Source organism: Parasteatoda tepidariorum, chromosome 2 (assembly GCF_982258835.1).
Source record: "Parasteatoda tepidariorum strain Cologne lab strain chromosome 2, Ptep-v5.0, whole genome shotgun sequence".
Classification (NCBI taxonomy): domain Eukaryota; kingdom Metazoa; phylum Arthropoda; class Arachnida; order Araneae; family Theridiidae; genus Parasteatoda; species Parasteatoda tepidariorum.
The window spans coordinates 21255392-21281048 of record NC_141756.1 but is presented as its reverse complement, the minus strand read 5'-3'; the positions used below and the strand labels follow the sequence as shown (position 1 = coordinate 21281048).

The window sequence follows — 25657 nt, the reverse complement described above, 5'->3', positions numbered from 1 at the left end:
GAATAGACTTATGACTCATGGAACAACTTCTGACCTTTAATATCTTTTCCAAATAATTTTAAAAAATATGATAAGTGATTTAGGGAAATGGACGTATTAGTTTTTGATCAATTAATTTATTCTTTCAATAAAAAATACTAATATTAATAATAATTTTTGTAATAAACGTTTGAAAAACGAAATCAAACACCATGTTCATTTTCTTAAATTGCAATGTCCATTTTTTTAACACAAGTTTTAAGTTGTGTCCATTTTCCTAAACACGCATTTGATCTGAGTCCAGAATTAAAACTTCACCGACATTATGAGTTATATTATCATTATTTAATTGGGAAAGAAACTTTATATTTTTCATTACCATGACGATTGTTGATTTTTTTAAAGTGGAACATTTTATATGCGAAACTGCAAGACTTCAGAAATATTTGAGTGAAAGACAAAAGTCTTTGTATAAAATTTTAAAACTTGAAAAATTTATTTTTCTGTTTCCTTTATTATTTTTCATGATTTAATTTGATAATGATCAAATAATTTTTGCATCGAGAGGTTTACAAGTTTGAGTCATTTTGAAATGCGCATTCTTAATGGAGAAATCAGAAATTTTCGAAGGAAACAGACAATTTTTTCAGAAAAAGTTAAAAACTCAAACAGGATAATCATTATGTCAAAGACAAAAAATATCGAAACCGGTCAACAGTTGAAATAAAACTAAAAGTACGCAAATCGGATAATTATTATAGCACAAAAGAAGTAAAGATACCGAGATTGAATGATTATTTTGATGGAAGAAAAAAATTCACAAATCGGACAATCAGTACGGTAAAAAAAAAAAAAAATCGAAATAGGACAATCATTTCGGAACAATAAAAATAATCCGGACATTAAGTGCAGCAAAAGTAAGGTAACTAAAATTGTAGGCAATTATTTTTGCATAAATGAAAAAAATAAATAAATGGGAAAATTGTTTTAACACAAATTACAGTTTCAAATAGGCAATAATTTTTATTTACAGGATCTTCGTAAAGCATGAAAACGATCAAATATCTCTAGAAATTCGCATTGGAACAAAAATACAAAAACACAGGAGTGAAATACTTTCAATAATTCTAAACATAGCCCCTGCGCCTCAACCTCTGGATGGGGAGGGTGTGATTACAAAACCTTAAAAAGGAATCCTTATTTTACATAGCATATTTGAATGGTAATTAGTAAACTTTTTCTTTTGCGACGTAGTTAATCGATCAGAAAATCCAAAGAATATACAAAGAAGAAGTCCAGCTCTTAGAATACGTTACTAACTCTGTCCGGTATGCTGTACCAGAAACACAACTCACAGGGTGAGAAACATACTCAGATCCAGCACATGCGCATAAGAAGCAAAGTGTCTGTCTGGAGGAACGTCACCTGTGAACCGGTTGTAGGGCAACTCCAGGGCTAAAGAGAATAGAAGGGCTGGTTCACTCCTTTGAAGTAGCTCTCGCCGCGCCAATCCAACACCTCCTAGAAGTAGAAAGGCCTCGGCACGGATCAAATTAGTAGTCCGATGTGACGAAGTTAACTGCGCAGTAGACAAAAAGTAAGAAAGATGTCATTACGTTAGGGGTACTGAGCTGCGCAGTGGTTGTAAATACAAAATATGTCATTACGTTTGGACTACTAAGGGATATTTATGGTAACCTGTGCTGAGGCCTGTTCTTTCTAGGAGGTGTTGGCCAATCCTGCGATTTTCTCTAGTGAAGTCACTTTGGCGCAAAGCTCGCACTTTTACTTCAAGAACGCAGCGTTCGGCCTTACTAGCTCTAACTAATATTGGAGCATTTCTTTTTGCGAGATATTCTAAGACATTTGTTATTTTCTATAATGACTTTCCTCAGTTTTTGCAGTGAATTTACAAGAATTTAAAACTATTATCGAAATGCCAGTTTGCGCGATTGCAACTTGAAAAAATTTTAATAGAAAAACAAAAGGAAAAAATATAATTTTCCGCGTGGTCCCTAAAGTAAATGAATAACTATGTAAAGAATGGATTTCGAAATGACACAGTTGATATAAAACAGCAATACGTTTATTCTGTCGTTAAGAACTTTTGCAAAAATTCATTATCTAAATAGAAACCGCCTCGTTACTTCAAAAAGAAAGGCAGGTGAAGAAAATTTGAAAAATGGATAAAGTCAAAGAAAATCAAAATGTAAATAAAAGGAATAAATAAAATATATAGTATATGGTTGGAATTCTCCTAATTTCATAACATATCTTTTAATGTAGTTATTCTAAATATTTATGATTTTTTTAAAAAATTATATTCTCTTAAATTTAAATATCTATAAATTATATCATCGTAAATTTAAATATCTATAAGCAATTGTAAAATTTCTAATGTCATTATGAACCTAAATTATTATTTTGTTTCAGTAATTAGCGTTTAAGGTTGATGTTTCCTAATGATTAAGTATGAACAAATTGCTATTAAATCAGGGATAAATCATTTTAAAATCAGGGATTCTAAATTTAACTCAACTTATTGTTATAAAAAAATATGTAGATAAAAAAAGTGTTGATACATGCTTTCATTTTTCATAATAATTAAAGTTAAAACTGAATTTTTTAAAATAAAGTATTTATAGTGTCATTTTCGCCAACTAGTAAAACATTTTTATAAGTTTAAAATGGTATTTTTTTAACATAATGGCCAAGAAAGTTTTCTTGAACTATGTTTATGAATGGAAATAATGTGTTAATTACGTAAAGTTTGAAAGCTAATAACCAGAAAAAGTCTAACTTATTTTTACGAAGAGAAAGATGCAAAGTTATCATAATATCTTTGCTTGCGATCTCCGAGATCTGTGGACACAGTGACGTCATGAGGAGGGAAATCGTAGCTTCAGCTCTAAGAGCGGAGTGAACTAGCCCTTCTATTCTCTTTAGCCCTGGGGCAACTCTACATGTTACGCTACCACTCGTACCGCCATTTTAGTCTTTCGTTCTTCGTCAAAACGTGTGTAACAGATTTTAATCAACATGGATGATATAAATGTATTCTCAAAGGAATATCTTTATTAACAGTACAGTGCCATTCATTTAATAGCGCAGAACAAGCCAAGAATAAATAAAAAGAGAAATTTTTTCTTCATCTCCCAACTCCAGTCGTGGTCGGGAGGAGAGGAGGGTGGAAACCGGATTCAAGAGCTTCTACTGCATGCCCCTAAATGTTGTTCTTTCCTTTATACACAGAGGCCGCCCCAGACCTTGGAGGACTGGTTTACATTATGTCTACGGAAGCTAGTCTCCTTCCCCTATGTATATTCATTAGTAAAGCGATCCCATAAAGCCGCTCTGAATATAAACAAAAACCTGTTCTGAAGCTGGCGAAGAGCTTTCTGAAGCTGGCTTTCTGAAACATACACAAAGAGCGTATTGCGTAGTAGAACCGGTTGAACCTGCTACAAACATAAACAATCCAAACAAAAAAAAACAGCTACAAAACTCTACCCGTTCGCGTTGTGTTTTATTCAAAAAAGAGCATATGCAGGTCATTGCATTTTGGTCAACAGATGGCGCAGTAATCGCAAAATAGAAATGAGATAACAATTGTTTGAAATTGAGATATCTTCCGAAATACGAGTTAAATGAAGAAGATAATGATAAAAATAGTCAGATTTTATATTTAGAAAAGCTTAATTTCTGACACCAAACTTAATCCACGGTCGTGGGATCGAACTTAGATTTATTAAAAGCATCTTTTCGAAATATTCGACATACTTCACTTTATATGTTGCCCTATGCTACTTTTTCGAGAAATCTGACCGTTTTCAATTTTTTTTGGACACCCTTCTTATGTAGGGATTATTACCTTTAAATCAGCAAGTGTTTAGTATTCGAAGAGTCAAATAATGCAGAAAAATTGTAATGTATATTAAACATTCAAGCATATCCTAAATTCAATGGGTACAAAGCTTTTCTTCCTGTGTGGCATAGTTCAATCCTTTTCATAACTGTTCATCTCTATAATTCACAAACAATTTCGGCTCAGGTTGACTCAAACGCAGATAGTACGAGATCGATGTTAATTTCAGTTGCAGTCACGTGATATTATAAATCTCTTCAGTGACCAGCTTATCATAGATTGAAATCTGAATATATGTATTTTAAATGCATGCACTATAATGTATAGAATATACCATAGATTTGTCCCTTTGCCTGAGATTGTCCGAATTCAGTCATTGTTTAAAGCTGATTTATTCTCACAGAGTTATTAAAATTGAAATAGTTGAATTAGTTTGGGACGCAGCAGTATTAAAATGAATTATTTTAAAAGAACACATGAGGGGTTTACGATCTTGAAAAGCTGCATAAACAAGTAGTTACAATTAATAATTGATCTTTATTAGCAATGTTTTAAAGTTTGTAAAAGCTATGTGGTAAATAAATCATTTGCTAGATTTGACTTTTAGATTGGAGTGCCTGTCCCCGGTGACGGAATTGGTTATCGCTGCAGTGCGTGTGCATTATGTAGAGGCTATGAATACAAGCCTCGCTTGAGAAACATTCTTTTTTTTTTTTTAAATCTTTGGTCTATATCATAACTAAAACAGCAATGGGATACTTGCTAGTGACGTAGTGTGGGTATCTCGATCCTGATTGGATGTTGAACAGTGGCATTTGTTCACGTGAGCAACTGTTGTTCCCATTTTATTTCTATTAAGCCAATCCTACAGGTATCAATTCGTTAAAGTAACACATTCTGTATTCTTTCACATAGATTTCAATTCTCTCACTATATATTTCTTATTTTACGCAAAGACAGGCAGGAGGCAATGTAAAGCCATGTAGAACATAAACAAATTAATTATGCATCGAAGTTGCCAGGTAAACAAAACTTAAATACATCACGGTTACAATAAATCACGTAATCAAATAATACATCTAAGTCAAGCAAAAGACTTAAATGACAAGGAATTATATTTGAACAATTTAGATATGTGATATGATTCTGGGCTTTATTTAATTAACTTAAAGTCAATTAACATTCTTACTTATGTGGAGAAACTTTGCTCAACTATAAGAGGTCATTTTGCTTATAAACCATCAGCTGCAGCTGAGGTCGTAGGTCACGTGTCTGTGTAACCGTGATCGTCTTCTTCTCGAATACCCTATAACGAGATTCCTCTTTCTATTAATCCATTAAAAGTTTCAGGATATTTTTTCACAGTCAAAATTCTTAATTTTAAGATTATGTTTCTGTTTATTGACTTTCAAATTTGAATTTTAGAGTTAATATATATTTTTGATGTTGTGAATGATAATCAAATTGCGAGATTTCTGAAGTTTTCATTATCATCTTCAATCATATGTTGCAATCGGAGGATAGAATTTGCATACAACAGAAAAAAACAGTGAAAGGAGTTTTGCAGCTCCATCTGTCGAAAATGTTTGAAATTAAAACCTGGAACTTGAGAGGATAAACTTATGCCCTGTCACATGAGTTACGTGTGTCTGTGTGTTTTTTTAAAAAAAATCTATAACTGTTTTCCTCCCATACATTTTTGAAATCTGTCATTTTAATTTAGAACATCCTATATTTGTAAGTAATAAGAAGAGATCGCAAAGATGTAAAATCGTCCTTTAATCCATTAGAAGAATTTTTCCTCAAAATTAGTTTTTTATTTCTTCCCTTTTCTTGATTCTTGGCTGTCAGTCGACTTTTATTTGAAGAGAAAAATGGCTTTTTTCTTGCTCCTTAATCACATCACTCTATAGACGACAAAAAATAAAGTAAGCCAACTATTGGCGAGGGAATATTCAGCAACGTCAAAACTTTTTTCATTCTGTATGGTTATAATCATACTTCAAAATTAATGTTCACATTCTTGAATGAACTTGATGAGTTTGGTGAGTGCGTGATCAGGAAAGGCAGGAAAAAAAAGCGGAATGGACAGCTGGTGTTCCCGTATTCTCCCCAAAACTCTTCCTTTATTTTCCTGACTTAGTGAAAGAAAAAAAAATCACCAAGGAAATTATTTCTTGAGACGATGTATAATGCTCCCAGTTTCTTAGTTTTGTTTTCCTACTTTTTTTTTGTTGATGATAAGAGCTTTGTTAAAAAATAAACGATAATCATTTACCTTTTCTATAAAATCAAATACCGATCTCAAATGATAGTCAGAAAAAGTCCGGATGCATTTATTCATTTGAAAAAAAATTAATCTTAAAGCAAATATTTATGAGTTTTTTCATTTAATAATATACTGATTTGTTGATTTATTGATATGTTGATCGTTAAATACATCGACCAGCTGATTCAGATATTTGCAACTTTTTAATCGTTCTTCTTTTTATTCTTTTGATTAGGCTGTTAAAATATTACATAAATTTGGAACCTATTTTTTTAGTCAGCAAGCACATCATTGACCTACTTTCTAGCTATCACGAGAGGTGCTCTCTGTGAACTTGAAAAGCACACTCTTCTTGCGAAGTAATTTAGAGTGAAGGATATTGTCTAACACCAACTAAAAAGTGGAAACTACTGTCTAAATGTCACGAGAACTCCTCCAGGCACCAGACTCGAGTGTTGGCAAATATTGTGGTCACGAAGGTGATCTCTTCGAATGAGGTAAATCGATCAATACTGGTTTAAGTTTAGAGAGATAAGTCACTTTAGAGAGACAAGTCACTTCCAATATTGAAATGGCCTTAGTATAAACAACATCAGACTTTCAGTCTGCAGGAATTCTCGTCAAGGCAGAATAGTTTTTAGTTCTACGTGACTCTTCTAACAAAGCAATTTTCTTCTAGGAATGAATAGACTAGTTCCTTACAATCATGAACACTATAGACAAGTCTAGTGTGAGGGACTTATATCATGATTAATATATAAACTCCGACTTTAAACGATTCTGTCAATACAACGAGATGAAAAGTAAGGTTTAATGCTATTTGAAGAACATGGCCGGATGATGGTATGGTATTGGCTTAAAAAATTCCATCAGAGCCCGCAAAACTGCATCGACTATTCTGGTGATGCTGTTAAAAATAAATAACAGTTCAATCCTTAAAATTATTTAATTAAAATTGGAAATCAATGGAGTTAGGAAATTAATAAAAAAGGAGACCTTACTTTTAGGATTTTCCTTGTTTTGAGCTGAAGCCACTGCCATCTAGTGAGTAATTTATAACTGGAATGCTAGAGGCAGAGTTTGTATATGGAAACAACTCTATGGAGAGAGTTGTGCTGCGATTGCTGCATGTTAAAAGCGGAACATAGCTGAGTTATCTCTTTTCCAATTTGAGCAGAGAAAAAAAAGAAGAAGAAAAGAAAATAGAGTTATAAAGAACTCGTGAAATTGAAATGATTGAGAAATTTATAATGACCCTCGAAGTTCGCTTATTTCCATTTATAAATCCATTTAAATAAATTGATTTATTTATAAAATATGCAACCATAGAAAAAATTTGGATTAACAGTGGTAGAAGGAGTGACAAATTTGAAAATCAATTCAAATGAGTTAACACCTACGTGAGATCATTTTAAAAAATATCACGAAAATCAAAAAAGATTTCTCAAAAATCTGTACAATCAATCAAATTATTTAAAAGGGAAAAAAATAACCAAGAAGAAAAATCAGGACGACTTCCTAAAGATTAGACATCAATTTCATGAAGTAAAAAAAATGAACATGAAATATTCAGAGGATAGTGCTTAGTTTTCTATTTATATATACAGGAAATGCAAATAGGTTTTGAAGGAAACTCAGAAAGACAATTTTAACTTTTTTGAAAACTAAATTTCATTTTTCAATGAGGATACTGGATAATTAAACAACATATAAAATGTTGCTAAAAATAAATACAAAATAAAAATTTTTTTTTATTGTTCGTTCATCGCTACCGAGGCTATGAGTTTGAGCGAACAAAACTTCTCGTGCCATTCATTACATTTCGGGATATTTTTCTTCCATACTCAAGATCTAATCAATTTGAAAATTTTTTTTGCTCTATCTGTAGGTTAATTTATACAAAGGGTTAAAATACGAACTAATATGGTAATCGCAGAATATAAACTAAAAATACACAGCATAATATTTACATATTTCTTTGTTTGAATTTATGATTTCATGAAGTTTATTTACTACTGAACTCTTCTGTGATATAATCAGGTAAATAAGTAAATCTACTTCCGTCACTCTCAAGTTTGAATTTTTGTATTGATAGAAATTTTTATCTCATATCCGCTCACCTGTTCCCGGATGCGCAATAGGTTAGAGCACCATACATACATTACAGGGCTTGGGAGTTATGTAAAGGCTTTAAATTCGAGCCTCAGTTTGGGAAGATTAATTTTAAAAAGAATTATCCTTAATTATGAGGAAGTATCGTCAATTACCGGACGTCTCATGTTCTTTTTTATGCAATTGTTTTAAGATTTGTTCACTTCGCAATAGAAATTTTCTTTCTTACTCGGACATCTGTCCCCAGTGGCGCAATTGGTTAGCGCGCGGTTCTTATAGTGCAGTACTTGCGAGTAATGCCGAGGCTGTGAGTTCGATCCTCACCTGGGGAAGATGTATTTTATTCAAAAATGATATTCTTTACTTATGAGGATAGAACGTCAATTACCAGACTTCTCATGTCATTTTTTATGCAATTGTTTTAAGATTTGTTCACTTCGCAATAGAAATTTTCTTTCTTACTCGGACATCTGTCCCCAGTGGCGCAATTGGTTAGCGCGCGGTACTTATAGTGCAGTACTTGCGAGTAATGCCGAGGCTGTGAGTTCCATCCTCACCTGGGGAAGATGTATTTTATTTAAAAATGATATTCTTTATTTATGAGGATAGAACGTCAATTACCAGACTTCTCATGTCATTTTTTATGCAATTGTTTTAAGATTTGTTCACTTCGCAAAAGAAATTTTCTTTCTTACTCGGATATCTGTCCCCAGTGGCGCAATTGGATAGCGCGCGGTACTTATAGTGCAGTACTTGCGAGTAATGCCGAGGCTGTGAGTTCGATCCTCACCTGGGGAAGATGTATTTTATTTAAAAATGATATTCTTTACTTATGAGGATAGAACGTCAATTACCAGACTTCTCGTGTCATTTTTTATGCAATTGTTTTAAGATTTGTTCACTTCGCGATAGAAATTTTCTTTCTCACTCGGACATCTGTCCCCAGTGGCGCAATTGGTTAGCGCGCGGTATTTATAGTGCAGTACTTGCGAGTACTGCAGAGTCTGTGAGTTCGATCCTCACCTGGGGAAGATGTATTTTATTTAAAAATGATATTCTTTACTTATGAGGATAGAACGTCAATTACCAGACTTCTCGTGTCATTTTTTATGCAATTGTTTTCAGATTTGTTCACTTCGCAATAGAAATTTTCCTTCTTACTCGGACATCTGTCCCCAGTGGCGCAATTGGTTAGAGCGCGGTACTTATAGTGCAGTACTTGCGAGTAATGCCGAGGCTGTGAGTTCGATCCTCACCTGGGGAAGATGTATTTTAATTAAAAATGATATTCTTTATTTATGAGGATAGAACGTCAATTACCAGACTTCTCATGTCATTTTTTATGCAATTGTTTTAAGATTTGTTCACTTCGCAATAGAAATTTTCTTTTTTACTCGGACATCTGTCCCCAGTGGCGCAATTGGTTAGCGCGCGGTACTTATAGTGCAGTACTTGCGAGTAATGCCGAGGCTGTGAGTTCCATCCTCACCTGGGGAAGATGTATTTTAATTAAAAATGATATTCTTTATTTATGAGGATAGAACGTCAATTACCAGACTTCTCATGTCTTTTTTTATGCAATTGTTTTAAGATTTGTTCACTTCGCAATAGAAATTTTCTTTTTTACTCGGACATCTGTCCCCAGTGGCGCAATTGGTTAGCGCGCGGTACTTATAGTGCAGTACTTGCGAGTAATGCCGAGGCTGTGAGTTCGATCCTCACCTGGGGAAGATGTATTTTAATTAAAAATGATATTCTTTATTTATGAGGATAGAACGTCAATTACCAGACTTCTCATGTCTTTTTTTATGCAATTGTTTTAAGATTTGTTCACTTCGCAATAGAAATTTTCTTTTTTACTCGGACATCTGTCCCCAGTGGCGCAATTGGTTAGCGCGCGGTACTTATAGTGCAGTACTTGCGAGTAATGCCGAGGCTGTGAGTTCGATCCTCACCTGGGGAAGATGTATTTTAATTAAAAATGATATTCTTTATTTATGAGGATAGAACGTCAATTACCAGACTTCTCATGTCTTTTTTTATGCAATTGTTTTAAGATTTGTTCACTTCGCAATAGAAATTTTCTTTTTTACTCGGACATCTGTCCCCAGTGGCGCAATTGGTTAGCGCGCGGTACTTATAGTGCAGTACTTGCGAGTAATGCCGAGGCTGTGAGTTCCATCCTCACCTGGGGAAGATGTATTTTATTTAAAAATGATATTCTTTATTTATGAGGATAGAACGTCAATTACCAGACTTCTCATGTCATTTTTTATGCAATTGTTTTAAGATTTGTTCACTTCGCAAAAGAAATTTTCTTTCTTACTCGGGTATCTGTCCCCAGTGGCGCAATTGGATAGCGCGCGGTACTTATAGTGCAGTACTTGCGAGTAATGCCGAGGCTGTGAGTTCGATCCTCACCTGGGGAAGATGTATTTTATTCAAAAATGATATTCTTTACTTATGAGGATAGAACGTCAATTACCAGACTTCCCAGTAAGCACACACCTCACGGCAAACGTAAGGCCGTAAGCTGGCATTCTAGGTAGGATAACGGCAAAAGGCAAGTACAATACGGTCCTTTATCATTTGTTTTGAGGCATTTCAGGAAGCGGCGGAATAACTCCTCACTTATACAGGCCCGAAAAATAAAACCGTTGTTTGGCCTCTTACACTAAATTAGTTACAGGACCTTTATTGTATACCGCTGTTTGGCCTCTTACACTTAATTAGTTACAGGACCTTTATTGTATACCGTTAATTAAATGTAATGTTACAATTGATTAATAATGAATAGATGCAGAGTTGGTAAAAATGTGCTTTTAACTCAAAACTTTGAAAAAAATCAGGAGAGAAAGGAAAAAAATTCATAAAACATTAACCGTATTTTTTGAGAGGAAAAAAACAGTTTTCATTATTCTTTGAAAACTGCTAATTTTTTAAATAGAATATTAAAAACTAGAATTTTATTATTTTATTATAATCTAAATATACTTTCTGTGGCATTACCTATTATATTTTTAAAAAAAGTAATTTTAATAAAAATAATCATTTTAAATTTGATTACAATTTTTAAATAAATATATATAATTATTTTTTTTTTTAATTTTTTCTTTTTGAAATCATTTTCTGAAGTATAATTTTTAACTCGAAATATAATATATTTGTTACTTTCAAGAAAAATTGAATACATATTCCCTTAAAAATAAGAATAAATATTAATACTTATAACTAGAACAATGAAATTAACCAAATGAAATTAACATGAATTTTTTCCAGACTATGATTCTTTTTTTAAACATTCTTTAAAACAAAAATGAATTGGTAAGTTCAAAATTCATGTAAATAAAAAAATCCATTTATAGAAAATAAATAGAAAAAAATATTGTAAATTGCTTATATCCTCCTTGAAATTATAAATATCTTGAATTTAGAGCAAGGATTTTTAATGAAATATGCTTTTTTATTACATTAATTTACTAATTTTTATTACAATTTAAGTATTTTGTAATAATGAATGTATACGATTTAAAATAGTAAACTTTTCATTTATATAAACGGTTTTTTATTTTTTTTATTTTAATGTTCATTTTAAACTTAATATCTTAGTTTAATCACTTACTTCTTAAAAACTGGATTCAAAATAGTTTAAATGGTCTTAGGAATTTTGAATTTTAAAAAAATCGTGTTTAAATTTTCTGATTGGTTGTAGCAAACGTCTAGTCCAATAAAGTAAGTAACTTTTTTTTCCGTAAACTTTTAAGCAATACTTGAAAGTAATAATTGCTTAGGAAATTTTATTCTTCAAAATACGTTTTTAAATAATAAAAATACATTTGGATATTTTTATTAATTAAACTTCAAAATATTAAGCAAATAATTTTTTCTCTAAGCTTATAATACAGAATATAGATAAAAATAAAAATTATACAAAAAATCAAAATGTTCAATTACATCAAAATGTTAATTATATTTATTTTTTATTCGCATAACAAAAATATTTTTTCATGCAGTATTATATTTATTTTTAAAATAGTTTATATACATTAAGGAAAAAAAAAAACTGTTTTGAATGCAATTCATAGATGGCGCTGTTTTTTTTATTTTTTACTTTAGACGTGTTTTCGATTCCTGCCGATAGATGGCAGAAAATATAAAGTGTCGGGTCTTGTAGGGTTGCCTTTCTTTTAACTTTGATAGAATTTCGCCAATTTATACAGAATGACAGTCGGTACGGCTTCTGTCCAGCGAATGAGTCGAGGCATAACCCCCCGCGGACTCTGCGGAAACCATATCCCTCCCCCACCCAAGGACAACCCTCCAACAAAAGTTTCTGCTTACTAAAAAAAAGCAAATCTATCATTCATGTGTGGCAAGGGTCTGAACTATTTATTCTAGCATAAAATGTGACATAAATAAAAAAATGTTCTACTGCATATTGCCTTTACCAATTAAATAGCGGAATAGTTATTTAAAACCAGAATTGCGTTATAACATTAAATTTCTCTGTTTCAATCTTTCTTTACACTTACATTCATCACATACTTCAATTCAAGTGTTAATCAAAATAGCATCGTATTTAAAGCTGGAAAAAATACAAAAGTTATAACATGATTTAAAAAAAGTTACCGATTTTTTCTTCTATGAAGTCGATATAAGATTTAAATAAAAATGCATTGTGTGAAAAATTACTCATTCTCCAATAATGTTCCCTAGTTGTAGAAAAATGAAAGAAACATAACAATACAAAATAATAAACGCACATTTATCCATTTTCAAACGTCATTTGCAAAATGTTTCCTATACATGAATTGAAAACATTGTTTTTTCTCACAAGGGGTTTTGGGGTTAACAAATTTTAAAATTGTGCTGTATTTTAAATCTTAGGAAACAATAGCAGAAATATGGCTGAAATATGAAAATAACGGTAAGAGAACCGAAATTTTATCTGTTTGCCCAATTAAACTGTTGGTATAGTTTTAAATTTACGGTCAATTTGCAAATCAATATTTTAGAAAAGGCATAACTATTTAGACAAAATTGAATGATTATGTAATTAGAACTAAGTGGAGCTCTTTTAACCATAAACTGGCGAAAAATGAAATAGTATTTCATGCTGCCGAATCGACTTGGCAATTTTCATAGTACAAAACGAATCCAGTTTTCATACCTACTTTTTAAAGAGTGCAGTTCTTTTAGAATTAATTTATTAAAATCCGGCTAAAGATTGACGTTAATTTAAAAAAAAATCAAAAACAGATCATAGTTCGTAAACATGCAAATATTTAAATATATTAAATGTTTTTCAGATTGTGACGATAATTTATACCTTGACTGCAGCAGATAAATTTTTATCAATTGATCAGCTTCTACAGTCCCTTTTTAGGGGCGATTTTAAATATTAATCATACGCTTACTGATAATAGTTGTTCGACACAATTTATTTTTATGTATCCTTGTTTTCTACATGGAGGCACCGTCACCTGTTCGCTACGCTCGATAATCCCTGTAGTTGATTCTCGTTCATCAAGTTTGAAATAATTGAAGATCAAGTACAAATCGTTTTCTTCTACTTTTTTAAATAAAAATTACGATTGGATTGCCAGCAGTTGTATTTTAAGGATTACTAAGTTTTGACAAATGAAAAATAAGGAAAAACGGTCTCGCCGAGAGTTATTACGCATTGAAGATGTTCTATGGAAAAAGCAGTTTATGCCCACGCGCAAAATCGTTTTTTTTCTCTCAGAACTAGAGGCATTGGGTACAAACCTTTCTCAAGAATGTTCTTAAAAGTTTGTTTTTTCCTGAAAAGTCGATTAAAAATTATTTGTTTAATATAAAATTATTATACTTTTATTTAAGTTCATTATATTAACTTGTTAATTTTAACAAAATAAAAAGGATAGCTGGATTTGAATAATAAATAACTGTGCTTAAAAATATTACATTTAGAAAGGCAGAATGCGCGACACAATAAGAATTAATAAATTAGAAGTAATTTTTTCTTGTTAACAGATCATATAGGAAACAATTCTTATTTCTCTTTATTCTACATATATTTTCAAATGTCGGTATGAAATGTCGAAGTTTTATATTTGACAACACCTAATCTTTTTCTATATATTTTTTTTTCTTTATTTTTATTATTTTTAATAAAGTCAAGAGGGATATTATGAAAATCGCGTAAATGAAAAATTTTTCCACAACAATCGATAAATATTTATCAGTTAAAGAAAAAATTAAAAAGAACCTTTTAAATTGTAATAACTTTCAAACAAATAAGAGTTTCTAAGAGGAAATAATGACTCTATGCTACGGTTATAAACTAAATTTGACTCTTTCAGCATACCAAATTTAACTTCTGCAACTGAATTCTTGCAGCCATAGAGCGGCCCACGTGTTATTTTTCTAACAAGTTTAAGAGTAAAAATAATCTTGACTTAATTTTAGAATTATTTTTTAATTCCATTGTAATCTCCGTTCAATCTCCTACATATCTTCGTAATGTGAAGTTTCTAAATCTAAGAGTGTTTGATAAAATGTAACGTTAAGTTGTAAACCCCAAAACAGTGGCGGTGTCAGGGACCTTTTCAGTTTTCTGACAGAGAAGGAAATTTATTAATATCTGCTCGTTTCACGTTAATTTAGCAATGCAGTTTATTTTTCCAACTTCATATAAAAAGAAATTTTTAGAAATGGTCAGTGTTAATGTCATTATTCTAGGTTCTCATGCGTTCGCACTTTTCGATTAGACCAATTTAATCGAAAACTTCAACACTATTATCTTAAGTAAAGAATTCTAAGAGTCATGAAAAAAGTCATGATAGCATCTCGAAAATCAAAAAGCATCTCGAAATGATATAATAAAAAATAAAAAGATAATTTTTGAAATTCTTATAATTCATTGCTTTACAGACTGAGTTTTTTCTTTTTATTTTCACCAGAGCGTATTTTTAATAGTGTTACATTAAATTACTTTAAAGCATTTTATAATCTTTTTATAGTTAACTTATACACAACTATTATTCTCCTTTTTGGCAGCAGTTATTATATAAACATTAATACTGAAGGAAGAAAAGAATTTTGTATTGTTCTACGAAACGTATATTGGCTGGAATTAAATATCAATTTGGCCCATTGACTGACATAAGGATAAAAATTAATTTAGACACCTTTTGTAAATTATGACGACCTTATAAAAAATCTATCCAAGAAAAAAAAAATGATCAATGGGTATCCAGTGATTGGAAAAGTGCATTTACAATTCTCTCATGTTATTAAACTTATAGTATTCTTTAACTTTCATTAATTATTTTATTAACAAAATTGTAATTGTATAGTATATTTTTTTCTCTTAATAACACATACTTTTTTTAATTTTTTATTTTAATAATCTTTTTTATTTGGATTAATTCTGTTTTTAGAAAACAGTTCAAACCAATCTTTCATTGAAATTTCATATCAATAATATCTGATATCTAGTAACTTATTCTTAGTTTACTTACAGTTAAATATAATAAATTTCTCAATTATAGTAGGAATAAAGAAGTTTAACTAATAGGACATAGTTAAATTAAATTTTTACTCTTTATTTTGTGGAAAAAAAAATGTTTTGATATTCATATTTTTTGCAGAATATTAATTTTGAAGAACTTGTAATTCAACGTTGAGTAATTTACGCTGAGTAATTTTTTTGCCGTATTAACTTATTCATTCTTTATTTGACTTAGCTCAAATAAATTTCCCCATATAATCAATTTCGAACAGTCCAGTAAACATACCTTAATAGAAAATTAAAGGATTTAAGTTTCCTACTCAGAATTTTAACACTTTAATCTTTACACTACTATAACAAACCATAAATGAAAATATTGTTTCGAATTATTTTCGTAAAAACAAAAACAAAGTTTACTCACTGTCCCTTCCTTGCACAGGGGGGTTGCTTTCCCAGGAGCGACCCATCATAATAATTAATTATCGATTTAGTGCTGTTTTAAATAGTTTTCGATAAAATTATAATAATTTGAATTATTATTAGTAATGATTGCACTAAAATTAGCAGTTTGTAATGCAAGCACTTTTGTACGTTGTAAGAACTAGCGTTTTTTTTTTATTTTTACTGCATGTATTAAATGTAAAGTCAATATCAAAAAGAGAATCATAAGAATTTTAATGGTCAATTTTATGCAATAAAATTTCAGGAATAAAAAGGAGTTTGCAAGTGTATTTGTGTGCCCTTCATGATATTAAAATATTTGTTAGTAAAAGAAGTAAAGACCTTTATTTTAGAATTAAGAAGTTAAAGTTTGCTTTGAAGGGGACGAGTATAGGTGATGGAATGTAGCTGTTTCAAAAAAAGATCCCTTTCCTCTCTTTGTTAGTGTATGGTAACTTGAGAAGTTAACGATATCCGGTTATGCGTTTCTCACATCCCACCCTGTTGGGGGTCAGTTCTTGAGAACTTCAGACTTTTCCAATATTTTGTTATTTTTTTATGTTGTGAATCGATCTCCCCTATCATCAATTTCAGTTTTAATTTCTTTCCTTATATTGCTGACGATTATTATTATTTAACATTTTCATAAAACCACTATTATGTTCAATTGTTCGTAATAAGTTTTTCATTGAACTGTTTATTTTTTTTTCTAAAAAAATAAATAAGCAAAAATATAACAGAAAAACGCAAAATTCTCATATTTCGCAGATTACGAAAAGCAATACACCGTAAAAGTCATTTACAGATCAAAATTCTGTTTCTAAAATGTATCTAACAAAAATCTTTCAACCAGATGTGGGAAATTACAAAAGTAAATGAAAAATAAATATATAAATAAACTCTAATTTTTAAAGAAAAATATTTTTTGATTTAATATCAAGGTCTTATTTGATAAGTAATATAACTTGTTAAAAATGGAGAGAGTCTCGCTTTTTATGCTTTTTAAGTACAACAAAGCATCATAATTCTTTGCACTTTTTTGGATTTTGAAACTCCTTGCATCTGAACAGTCCAGAGCTTGTAAATGATTCAAATAAATCAAATTCATTCTCATTCATGTGTTTTAAAATTAACATTATTTAAATTAAAATTAACATTAAAATATTATAAAGCGAGAAATCAGTTTCAACCTGCCATAATTTTAACAATTGATATAATAAATCGGTAACTTACTTAATTAACTATATTTCGTGGTTCGTGCAATAATGAAGAAAGCTAAAATATAAAAAGAAAACTATAAAAGAAAAATTAACGGTAATTAAATTGTTAAATCTTCTTATTTCGCATCTTCATAAATTATTAAAATTCAGTTCTTCTCTCATCTGGACACAAATGCATTTAAAGTTAGATCTTTTGTAATTCATGCATTTAAATTTTTTAGTGTCTTAATATTTATGAGTTAACTCAGAAACTTCAAACCGTATTTCATTTCTTAAATTAGCAAAAAAGTTCAGAAGGAAAAAATAATTAATGTACTCAGTTTTTATTTAATTTTGAACTAATACAGAAAAATTTATGAACGGGCAATGTTTAGGGAGGAAAACTCCTTAATTCTTTGAGTAGAGAAATAATAATACGTTACCATACCATGCGTTTCTTTCCAAATTAAAAAATCGTTAGGGCGTAGCCAACGGAGTTAAATTAATGCCGTATGCGCCATTGCCAACTTCAATCTACTTTTTATTATCTGTATTTGGTTTTGTAGAGCAAAAACTACAAGATTTAGAAAAATCAAATTACAATGGACTGTAGAGAAGTGTACAGGGATTACGATGGAATGAAGAAAATGTATGATCGATAATTTGTTTGAGAACTATTAACTCCTACACTTAGTGATAAAAAATATCGTATGAGCCGCTCTGCAGGACACAAAAATTCCGCTACAAAATTGAAATTTTCTTTTTCTGAGCAAAAACAACAAGATTTTAAAATTTGAAATTACTATGGTTTATAGAAAAAAATACAGAGAAAATTTAACATTCGATAATAAGTATTATTAACTCTTATACTTGTAAGAAAAAATACTATATTTGGATGATCTGTAAGATGAGAAAATGTATGATCAAAACTACCAAAATATTGCTAAATTTACCATAATTCTAGCTCTATGGAAACACCAAAAAACTCGATAATTTTAACCAAAGAGTTTTGGTAATGTTTTAGGTTAACAATAAAATAAAATTTTATAATGTTTGTTAAATTTTGGTAAAATATGGTAAATAATCATGTTAGCTAAGAACATTTTCTTCTTATAGGCCATTATTCAATAAAATTAACTGTTCAGTTATGTATTTTCTACTAAATGTGTGGTAATAAGAACTATATTTGTGAAAACCAGAATTTCTGTTAAACCCTTACAATTTGAATAGAAAATTTATCAAATAAATGGTTTAAATACAGGATATATTTTAATTTTATTACCCAAGTTATTTTTTATTTTTTTTAAACCAGAAATGTCAATACAGTTCCGTAATTTTACCGAATTTTTTTCTTCGTATTCTCCACTTAAATGTAATTATGCAGTTAAAATTCGATGAGCTAAAAAAAAAAACATTTTTATATGTAAACCTAAAACGAATTTTCTTTCGAATTCCAATTTATTTGAAAGTCATTGCTAATTTAAGTGTTCATTCGTGAATTTTTTCAGGTATATTTTAAATATTGACTGTTTATTCATTTTTGCAGAAAATTTATTTTTTCGTCAGGAGATCTTTGCCTTTTTTTTAATTTTGTAAGCTCGCACTGAATTGTCAATTAAGAGTAGCGAAAGAGAGAGAGAGAGAGAGAGAGAGGAATTTGCATGTTGCAAGATATAAATCTTAACAGTTAAATTGACATTTTTAAAAATAAATAAACCTAACGATAAAAAGTATTCTCAGTTTAAACTGTTAAAATTCTCGTCAACAAATAAAATAATTTCTCAGCAATTTTTCTTGTTTTATTGTTCTAATACACAATCTGTATTCCTTAGGTCAAATCTTCTTTAAAGTGCAGATGATAATTTTCAAGTTGAGGTAGTCCTCGAATTCGTTACGATTAGCATTTTAACAAAACATTCTTACATAACGCTACTTCACTTGTACATTTTAAAAGCAAAATGTTCAGCGTTTCAGTTTAAAATATTGCTTTTTAAGGGAAAAAAATAAAACAAGGATTTAAGTGAAACAATTACGCGGGTAGGTGATCGGAAACGGGGGGAGTCAGAGACTCCCTGTTTTTCTTTTTTTAATTTTCGCATGGAACAATTCCTTAATAGAAAGAGTTAATAATATATATTAATAATACATATTAATCTTATAGAGAAACAGGATTTTATTTTTCTGCACAGCAAGTCAAAACATTTATGTAAGCATTATTTCCAAGTGTAGAAGTATTAAAGTTTTTCTGAAAAAGAAAAGCATACAAATAAGTTTTGACCTAATGCAATTATTTAATTTCGAGAGTTCGTTTATCGTTGGTAGTTAACTAAATGTTTTTGTTATTTAATTTATTTTTCCTTTATAACACCAGAAATTGTTTTTAATAATTTAAAAATAAATATTGATCTTAATTTGAGGACATTTTACTGTCTGAAATCACAGGACACGTATTTTTAAAAAGAATCATTTAAGTGACCTTGTTTCCAATCCTTCAAGTTAAGGGAAAAAGAGAGGGGAAAGCGAACGCTTAGCATTTTAAACCCCCTCCCCCGATTCTAAGAAAAAGTCTCTTCAACCAGGTGGTCCACTTACCCCAGACGCCAAAAGATTCAATGGTCGCCAAAAAATTTGAAAAAAAGGGGATAAATAATGGAAATGGTCAACTTCAAAAGAGGTCTCCTTTCTGTTTTATTGCAGGAATGCGATACACAACAGACTAAGGACAAGTAAGTAAACTTTTATTCTTTAGCTCATGTTATATTTTCAGTACACTATTATTTATTAATTTTTCACAAATAGTTTGTTTTTATTTTCTTTATTTAGTTTTTAGTAATTATATTTTTTAATCTTTATATTCTACAAGAATGTTTCTTCGTAAGATTAGCATGTAAGTTACCATTTTAGTTTTAAAATGAATTATAAGTTCCATTAATCCTAACAATAGAAAAATGATTTTCTATAGCTATTTAAATCAAATGCTTCTTTATTTTTTTAAAAAGTTTTTAATTTAATAATTATTTAAATTAATTTACTTACTTAGTTTAATTACCTTATTTAATTTATTAAAAAAATCGGTAGTCATTTTTTACCAGGACTATGTAATGACGGCCTCGTTTCACCTTTTGTTTCAAATAAAACTTCTGAAAAAAATGGTATTAACATTTTCTAATTTTTTATTAGTTTATCGTATAATTTAAATTTAATAATTTTCTGATCAGAGTTTTTTAAATAAAAACGTTTAACAATCTAAAACTCGTCTCACACTTGCTTAAGTGGAAAAACTGTCTTTCTAAGTTTGCTTTTGTTGCTTTGTAATTGCTTTTTATTAATGTTAAATATTTTTTTTTTTTTTTTTTGCATGGATGGAAATACTGTAAGAAAAATCTTTTGGAAGAAAGGTCAAGATGAAAGGTAAGAACATCTCAAATCTTTATATTAAGGGTAAAATTTAGGATTAAATTTTTAATAAAATTAGGAAATTACTTTACTGTTATTGAAGTATGTTTTTTAAGACATTTTTAAATTTTTTAAATAAATAACGCATAATTTACTCTGCAAAAGCATTTTCTTAAAATGTCTTTTAAAACTTTTTTCATATTTTTGAAAAACTTTATATTTATAACGAACGTTACATTTATATTAAACGTTACATTTATAATGAATGGTAAAAAAAAAATTTTTGGCCCATATCTTTGTGTACAAAATGTACAAGAAATTTGATTTTAGGTAAACAGAAATGCTGGAACTGTCAGGAATGAAGTAATTTTCGGCCAAAACATGAAAAAAATCTTGCAATAAACCTGAAATAAAATTCATTCTAAAATTCACGTTAACACTATGTAGCCAATGAGGTTAAAAGTAATTAAGATAAAAATCTACTTTATTATCCCATAAAAGAAATCTACTGCAACATATTTGCATTTTTTTAAATTATTTAAAATAAGAATATTTTTTTGTGGAAATAAATTTAAAGTTCTTTTTAAGTATAGAAATATTTGCAGCATAATATTTTTTCTTTCTTCATAGAATTAAGTTTTCTGTTTCTAGCTCTTTTTCCAGTTCTTGTGCAAATTTTACTATTTATCTAAACTTATTTATCTTTTTCTTAATATATTATATCATTCTCTATCTTAAGATTTATAGAGTTGTTTATTTTGAATCTCTTCCTGTTGAACTTTCACCTATTGAAATTTTATTTTTAGAAAAGCATATTTTCCGTAAAAAAAAAAGTAACTTTAATTGACGGTTGAATGTACATATATTTCTGATGATTACTATGTAGTGCAAAAAATTTATCTAAATATTTTTTGAAATTATAATGGAAAAGGCAAGGAATTTTTTTTCTAAAATTAAGGGTAACCCGGACAAAAGTAATATATTGGTCTATTTTAGTATCTATAATTTGAATAGACTTCTATGTCTGTTATGCTGGATTTTTTTTCCATTCATATCTTATTCCTTTTCTAAATTTGAATTAGAGAACAAAATTTAAAAAAGAACTTATTGTATAGAAATGAGTTCTAAGCAGTTTTTTTCCCTTCAATTTAATATTTTTATTTTGTTGATTTTTAACAGTTTTTTCCATGTTCATATTCTAATTATTTTTCTTCCTTTCATGAAAAGTCCGGAAATTCCGACAGTGTGAATCAACTAGAATGGCTGAGTACTGGAACTAGAATGAACGAGAACCAACAGAAAAGGTAAGAACATGATAAAACTACATTTTAACTCAGTAGTACCCATTCTATAATTTGTGGAATCTATTTTACAAATTCATAGCAAAATTAGAAAATCTACTTCATATTCTATATGTAGAACTGCAATTTTAATAATTTCTTCGACTGTAATTTGTATTAAAATATTTTCAGATTATTAGCAAATAATTTTTATGATTTTAAAGGAAAAATTTTATAAGGAAATATATTTTTTTTTAAATCTAAAATTTTTTTAATCAAAATACCTGTTTTTGATTTTCAAAAGTACTTTCCTAAAATCTTATCTGTTTAGTCGCCTAAATTTATTACTTTCTTAAAAAAGTTTCAGCTTGTTTTTTTAAAAATTATGCCTATACTAGAATTTCTTGATTTGTTAGAGGGAAATTTCTTTTTTAGTCAAATGATTTGATTTTATCATAGCTTACATGTCATTTTAATGTAAATTTCTTTTCATAATTTTTAAATATTAAAAATTTAAAAGTAAAAATTTATTATAAAATAAATTTAAAAATTGTTGCATAGCTGTTATTAAGTGCTATGTACTGTTATAATGCTTAATATATATATATATATATATATATATATATATATATATATATATATATATATATATATTTCACTGGTTTTCAACTTTTTTTTTCAACTGGTTCTCTTCAAATTAAAATTTTTTATGTATAAAAAAATTTAAATATTTTAAAAAACCGTTTAGTTTAAACCAACCTATCTTGATGGCATAAAATTTATATTCTTTAGTTAGTTTGTAAATTCATTACAAATGTAGAAAATCATTCCTCTTTATCGCATATTTTAATAACTTTATGCTTATGACTTTTAATACTTAATGGAGTATAGTTTTGAAGGATCATATATTTTTTTAATTGATAGAAATTTTAATCAAATAACATATTTTCAGATTTTAAAAGTACTATCTTAAAAAAATTTTCTTATATTTTTTACATGTTTAAAAACCTTTAGTTTGTTTATTTCCTTGAGGTTAAAATTTCTTTTAATTAAATAATTTAATTTTATATAAACTTAAAATATTTTCACATATTAAAGTAAAAAATTCGTTCATAGTTCTTAATCGTAAAAAAGTTAAATTTTGTTTAAATAATAAAAATATTAACATTACATAACATATTAATAGCTACAAACTATTTTGGTGAGAATGTATTCTTTCTAATTTAAAAAATATTAAAGTTTTGCTATCAAATTCTTTATTTAAAATGCATTTTTATGTTCAATTATTAAACAGATTGATCTGTAGTTACAAAATGCAATATATAAGCATTGTTAAGCGATATATACCGCTTCAATTAGTTTTCTAACTTATGCATTGGAAGCATAAGGTTGGGAAGCATTTTAAAAATTAATAGTTTATAACAGGTGAGTTTACAGTAATGAAGTTTGGTCACCACTTTTAACATTTTTAAAGTCAATCATAGTTCTCTCTATTTTTAAACTAATTAATTGTTTCATAATACTGTAAAGAGAAGTTTTATCCAGGTTGTTTCGTTAATTCATAGGATATTATTCATAGCTGTTTTAATATTTGATGCTGCAATTTTTTCAATCCAAATGAATCCGCTACTTTACACATTTGCAATAGATGTTACAAAGTACAATGGAATTTTATAAAATTAATACTTAGTTTTATTACAAGCTGGAATATTCATTTTGTGCTGTTATTACCTTTTGTTACAATCAGCTAAAATTTATTTTTGTGACAATCAATGCTCGCTAGTAAATAATAAAAAAACCCAGGTGGTTTGAGCAACTTTATTAAATTCTATAACGTATGATATTTATAAGAGAAAAACTAAATTGTTGAAAATTATTGGATAGAATTTTTCTTCGAATATTTCCCTGGGATCAATAAAAGTATTTTTTAATTGTTAGAATTAATTGATATTATAACTTAACCCAGAATTAAAATGCGTCAAAAATTAATTAGATATTTTGTTTCTGTACATATTATTTAATAAATCTGTTGTAAAATAAATTGGTTACTTTTTTGCAGGAAAACTAGATTCATTCTGAAATAGGATGTTATAAAGAAGTTATTGTACACTTATGTACTTGTTTGTATTTTGATTTGTTATATTGAAATAAAATAATATTCTTTTCTTAAGGTCCTGTTTTATTTTAAATTTTATGCATTTTATTCATATTGAAATTCCAGCTTTATTTATTTCAAATCATAGAAATTGATGTGTTATTTACAGGTACCCAGTATATATATATATTTAAAAATATTTATGATATGTCTTGTTTATCTATTATTGAATATGAATAATATTGAATGGAAAGTTAGCCAATATTAAATATGAATAATATTGAAAATAAGAATAATGACTGGGCTGTGGCTTTGTTTCTATCAAGAAAAGTTAATTGTAGGTTTAATATACATAATTATTTTCATTTTTTTTTCATAACTTAAATAACTTATACATTAAGTCGCAATATGTTTTATCTTAGAATAAAATTTTTATTTAATTTTACCTCATAATGTGTAAAAAAATGTGAACACTCAATTAAACACACAATGTTTTTATATGATTCTACTTTTAACTTATTGCATTTATAATTGATTAAAATGAAATAGAAAAGAAATTTATTTTATTATGTAAGAAGATTCATTGGATGATAATTTATTATAAATTAAACAATTTTTTCCACCATTTCGCTTTTTATATTAGCATAAAATTTTTTGCATGTAATGGCAGTTATTGTTTTATTACAATATAAAAAGTTAAAATACAATAAATTACTAGAGCTGATATCAGCAGAGTAAGAGAAAACAATTTATGTTCCTTAAATAAGAATTATTATCAACAACATGCAGCAAAAAGTCTTTGAAATTTAAGGAGAGCTCTAATAAATAAGTAAGTGACAAAAAAATTGCCGCGACACCTAACATAAAGGTGTGATACCGGCAAGGATGGCATTAAAGTTTTCTATCGAACCAAGTGTGAGGTGAGTTAAGGGTGGTATATCAGCAAATAAGGCAAAGAAGTTCGCCTAAACATCTGATATAAAGGTGTGATACCGGCAAGGACGGCATTAAAACTTTCTATTGAACCGAGTTTGAGGTGAGTTAAGGGTGATACACCGGCAAATAAGGCAAAGAAGTTCGCCTAAGCACCTGAAATAAAGGTGCGATACGGGCGAAAACGGCATAGACGTTTTCTAATCAGCCAACAGTTAAGGTGCCTTAACGGCAAGCGAGGCAACGACGTGTGCCAGTGAACATATTCAGCTTTTGATAAAAAGGCAAAAAAGACAAACAAAAGGTACAATAAAAGCCTTTACGGCAATTTTCTCTTCATTCTGTGAAAAAATTTTTTTTCCCCGGTATTAAACAGGCAAAAATGGCAAAGCAATCCAGAGGCAACAAAATAGTCCCGGTCCTTCAACGATTGCCGTCGCTTTGCCTGAAATGCCATGCACTGGCCCTCATTCTGGCCCAGATTTCACTTTATTAACGGAACCGATACGGCGATGAAAAGCCCGCCGTAATGGCACTTTAGGTGTGCCGACATTGTCCCTTCACTAGCCCAAAAGTCGTGTGCTTGTTGGGTT

The 25657-nt window shown here is 29.0% G+C and overlaps 1 long non-coding RNA gene and 4 other non-coding genes across 5 annotated transcripts; all 5 read left to right on the top strand.

Annotated features, from left to right (window-relative positions):
* The first annotated feature begins 8931 nt into the window (after nt 1-8931).
* Nucleotides 8932-9023, top strand: TRNAI-UAU (transfer RNA isoleucine (anticodon UAU)). The gene is given in 2 exon segments: nt 8932-8969; nt 8988-9023. It is a non-coding gene; the product is annotated as a tRNA-Ile (tRNA).
* An 840-nt stretch (nt 9024-9863) lies between these two features.
* TRNAI-UAU (transfer RNA isoleucine (anticodon UAU)) lies at nt 9864-9955 on the top strand. Its single transcript is given in 2 exon segments — nt 9864-9901; nt 9920-9955. It is a non-coding gene; the product is annotated as a tRNA-Ile (tRNA).
* Nucleotides 9956-10096: 141 nt separating this feature from the next.
* TRNAI-UAU (transfer RNA isoleucine (anticodon UAU)) lies at nt 10097-10188 on the top strand. Its single transcript is given in 2 exon segments — nt 10097-10134; nt 10153-10188. It is a non-coding gene; the product is annotated as a tRNA-Ile (tRNA).
* Nucleotides 10189-10562: 374 nt separating this feature from the next.
* TRNAI-UAU (transfer RNA isoleucine (anticodon UAU)) lies at nt 10563-10654 on the top strand. Its single transcript is given in 2 exon segments — nt 10563-10600; nt 10619-10654. It is a non-coding gene; the product is annotated as a tRNA-Ile (tRNA).
* An 8994-nt stretch (nt 10655-19648) lies between these two features.
* Nucleotides 19649-24206, top strand: LOC147814821 (uncharacterized). The gene is made up of 3 exons (XR_015431290.1): nt 19649-20771; nt 21984-22060; nt 24096-24206. It is a non-coding gene; the product is annotated as an uncharacterized LOC147814821 (long non-coding RNA).
* The last annotated feature ends 1451 nt before the right edge of the window (nt 24207-25657 follow it).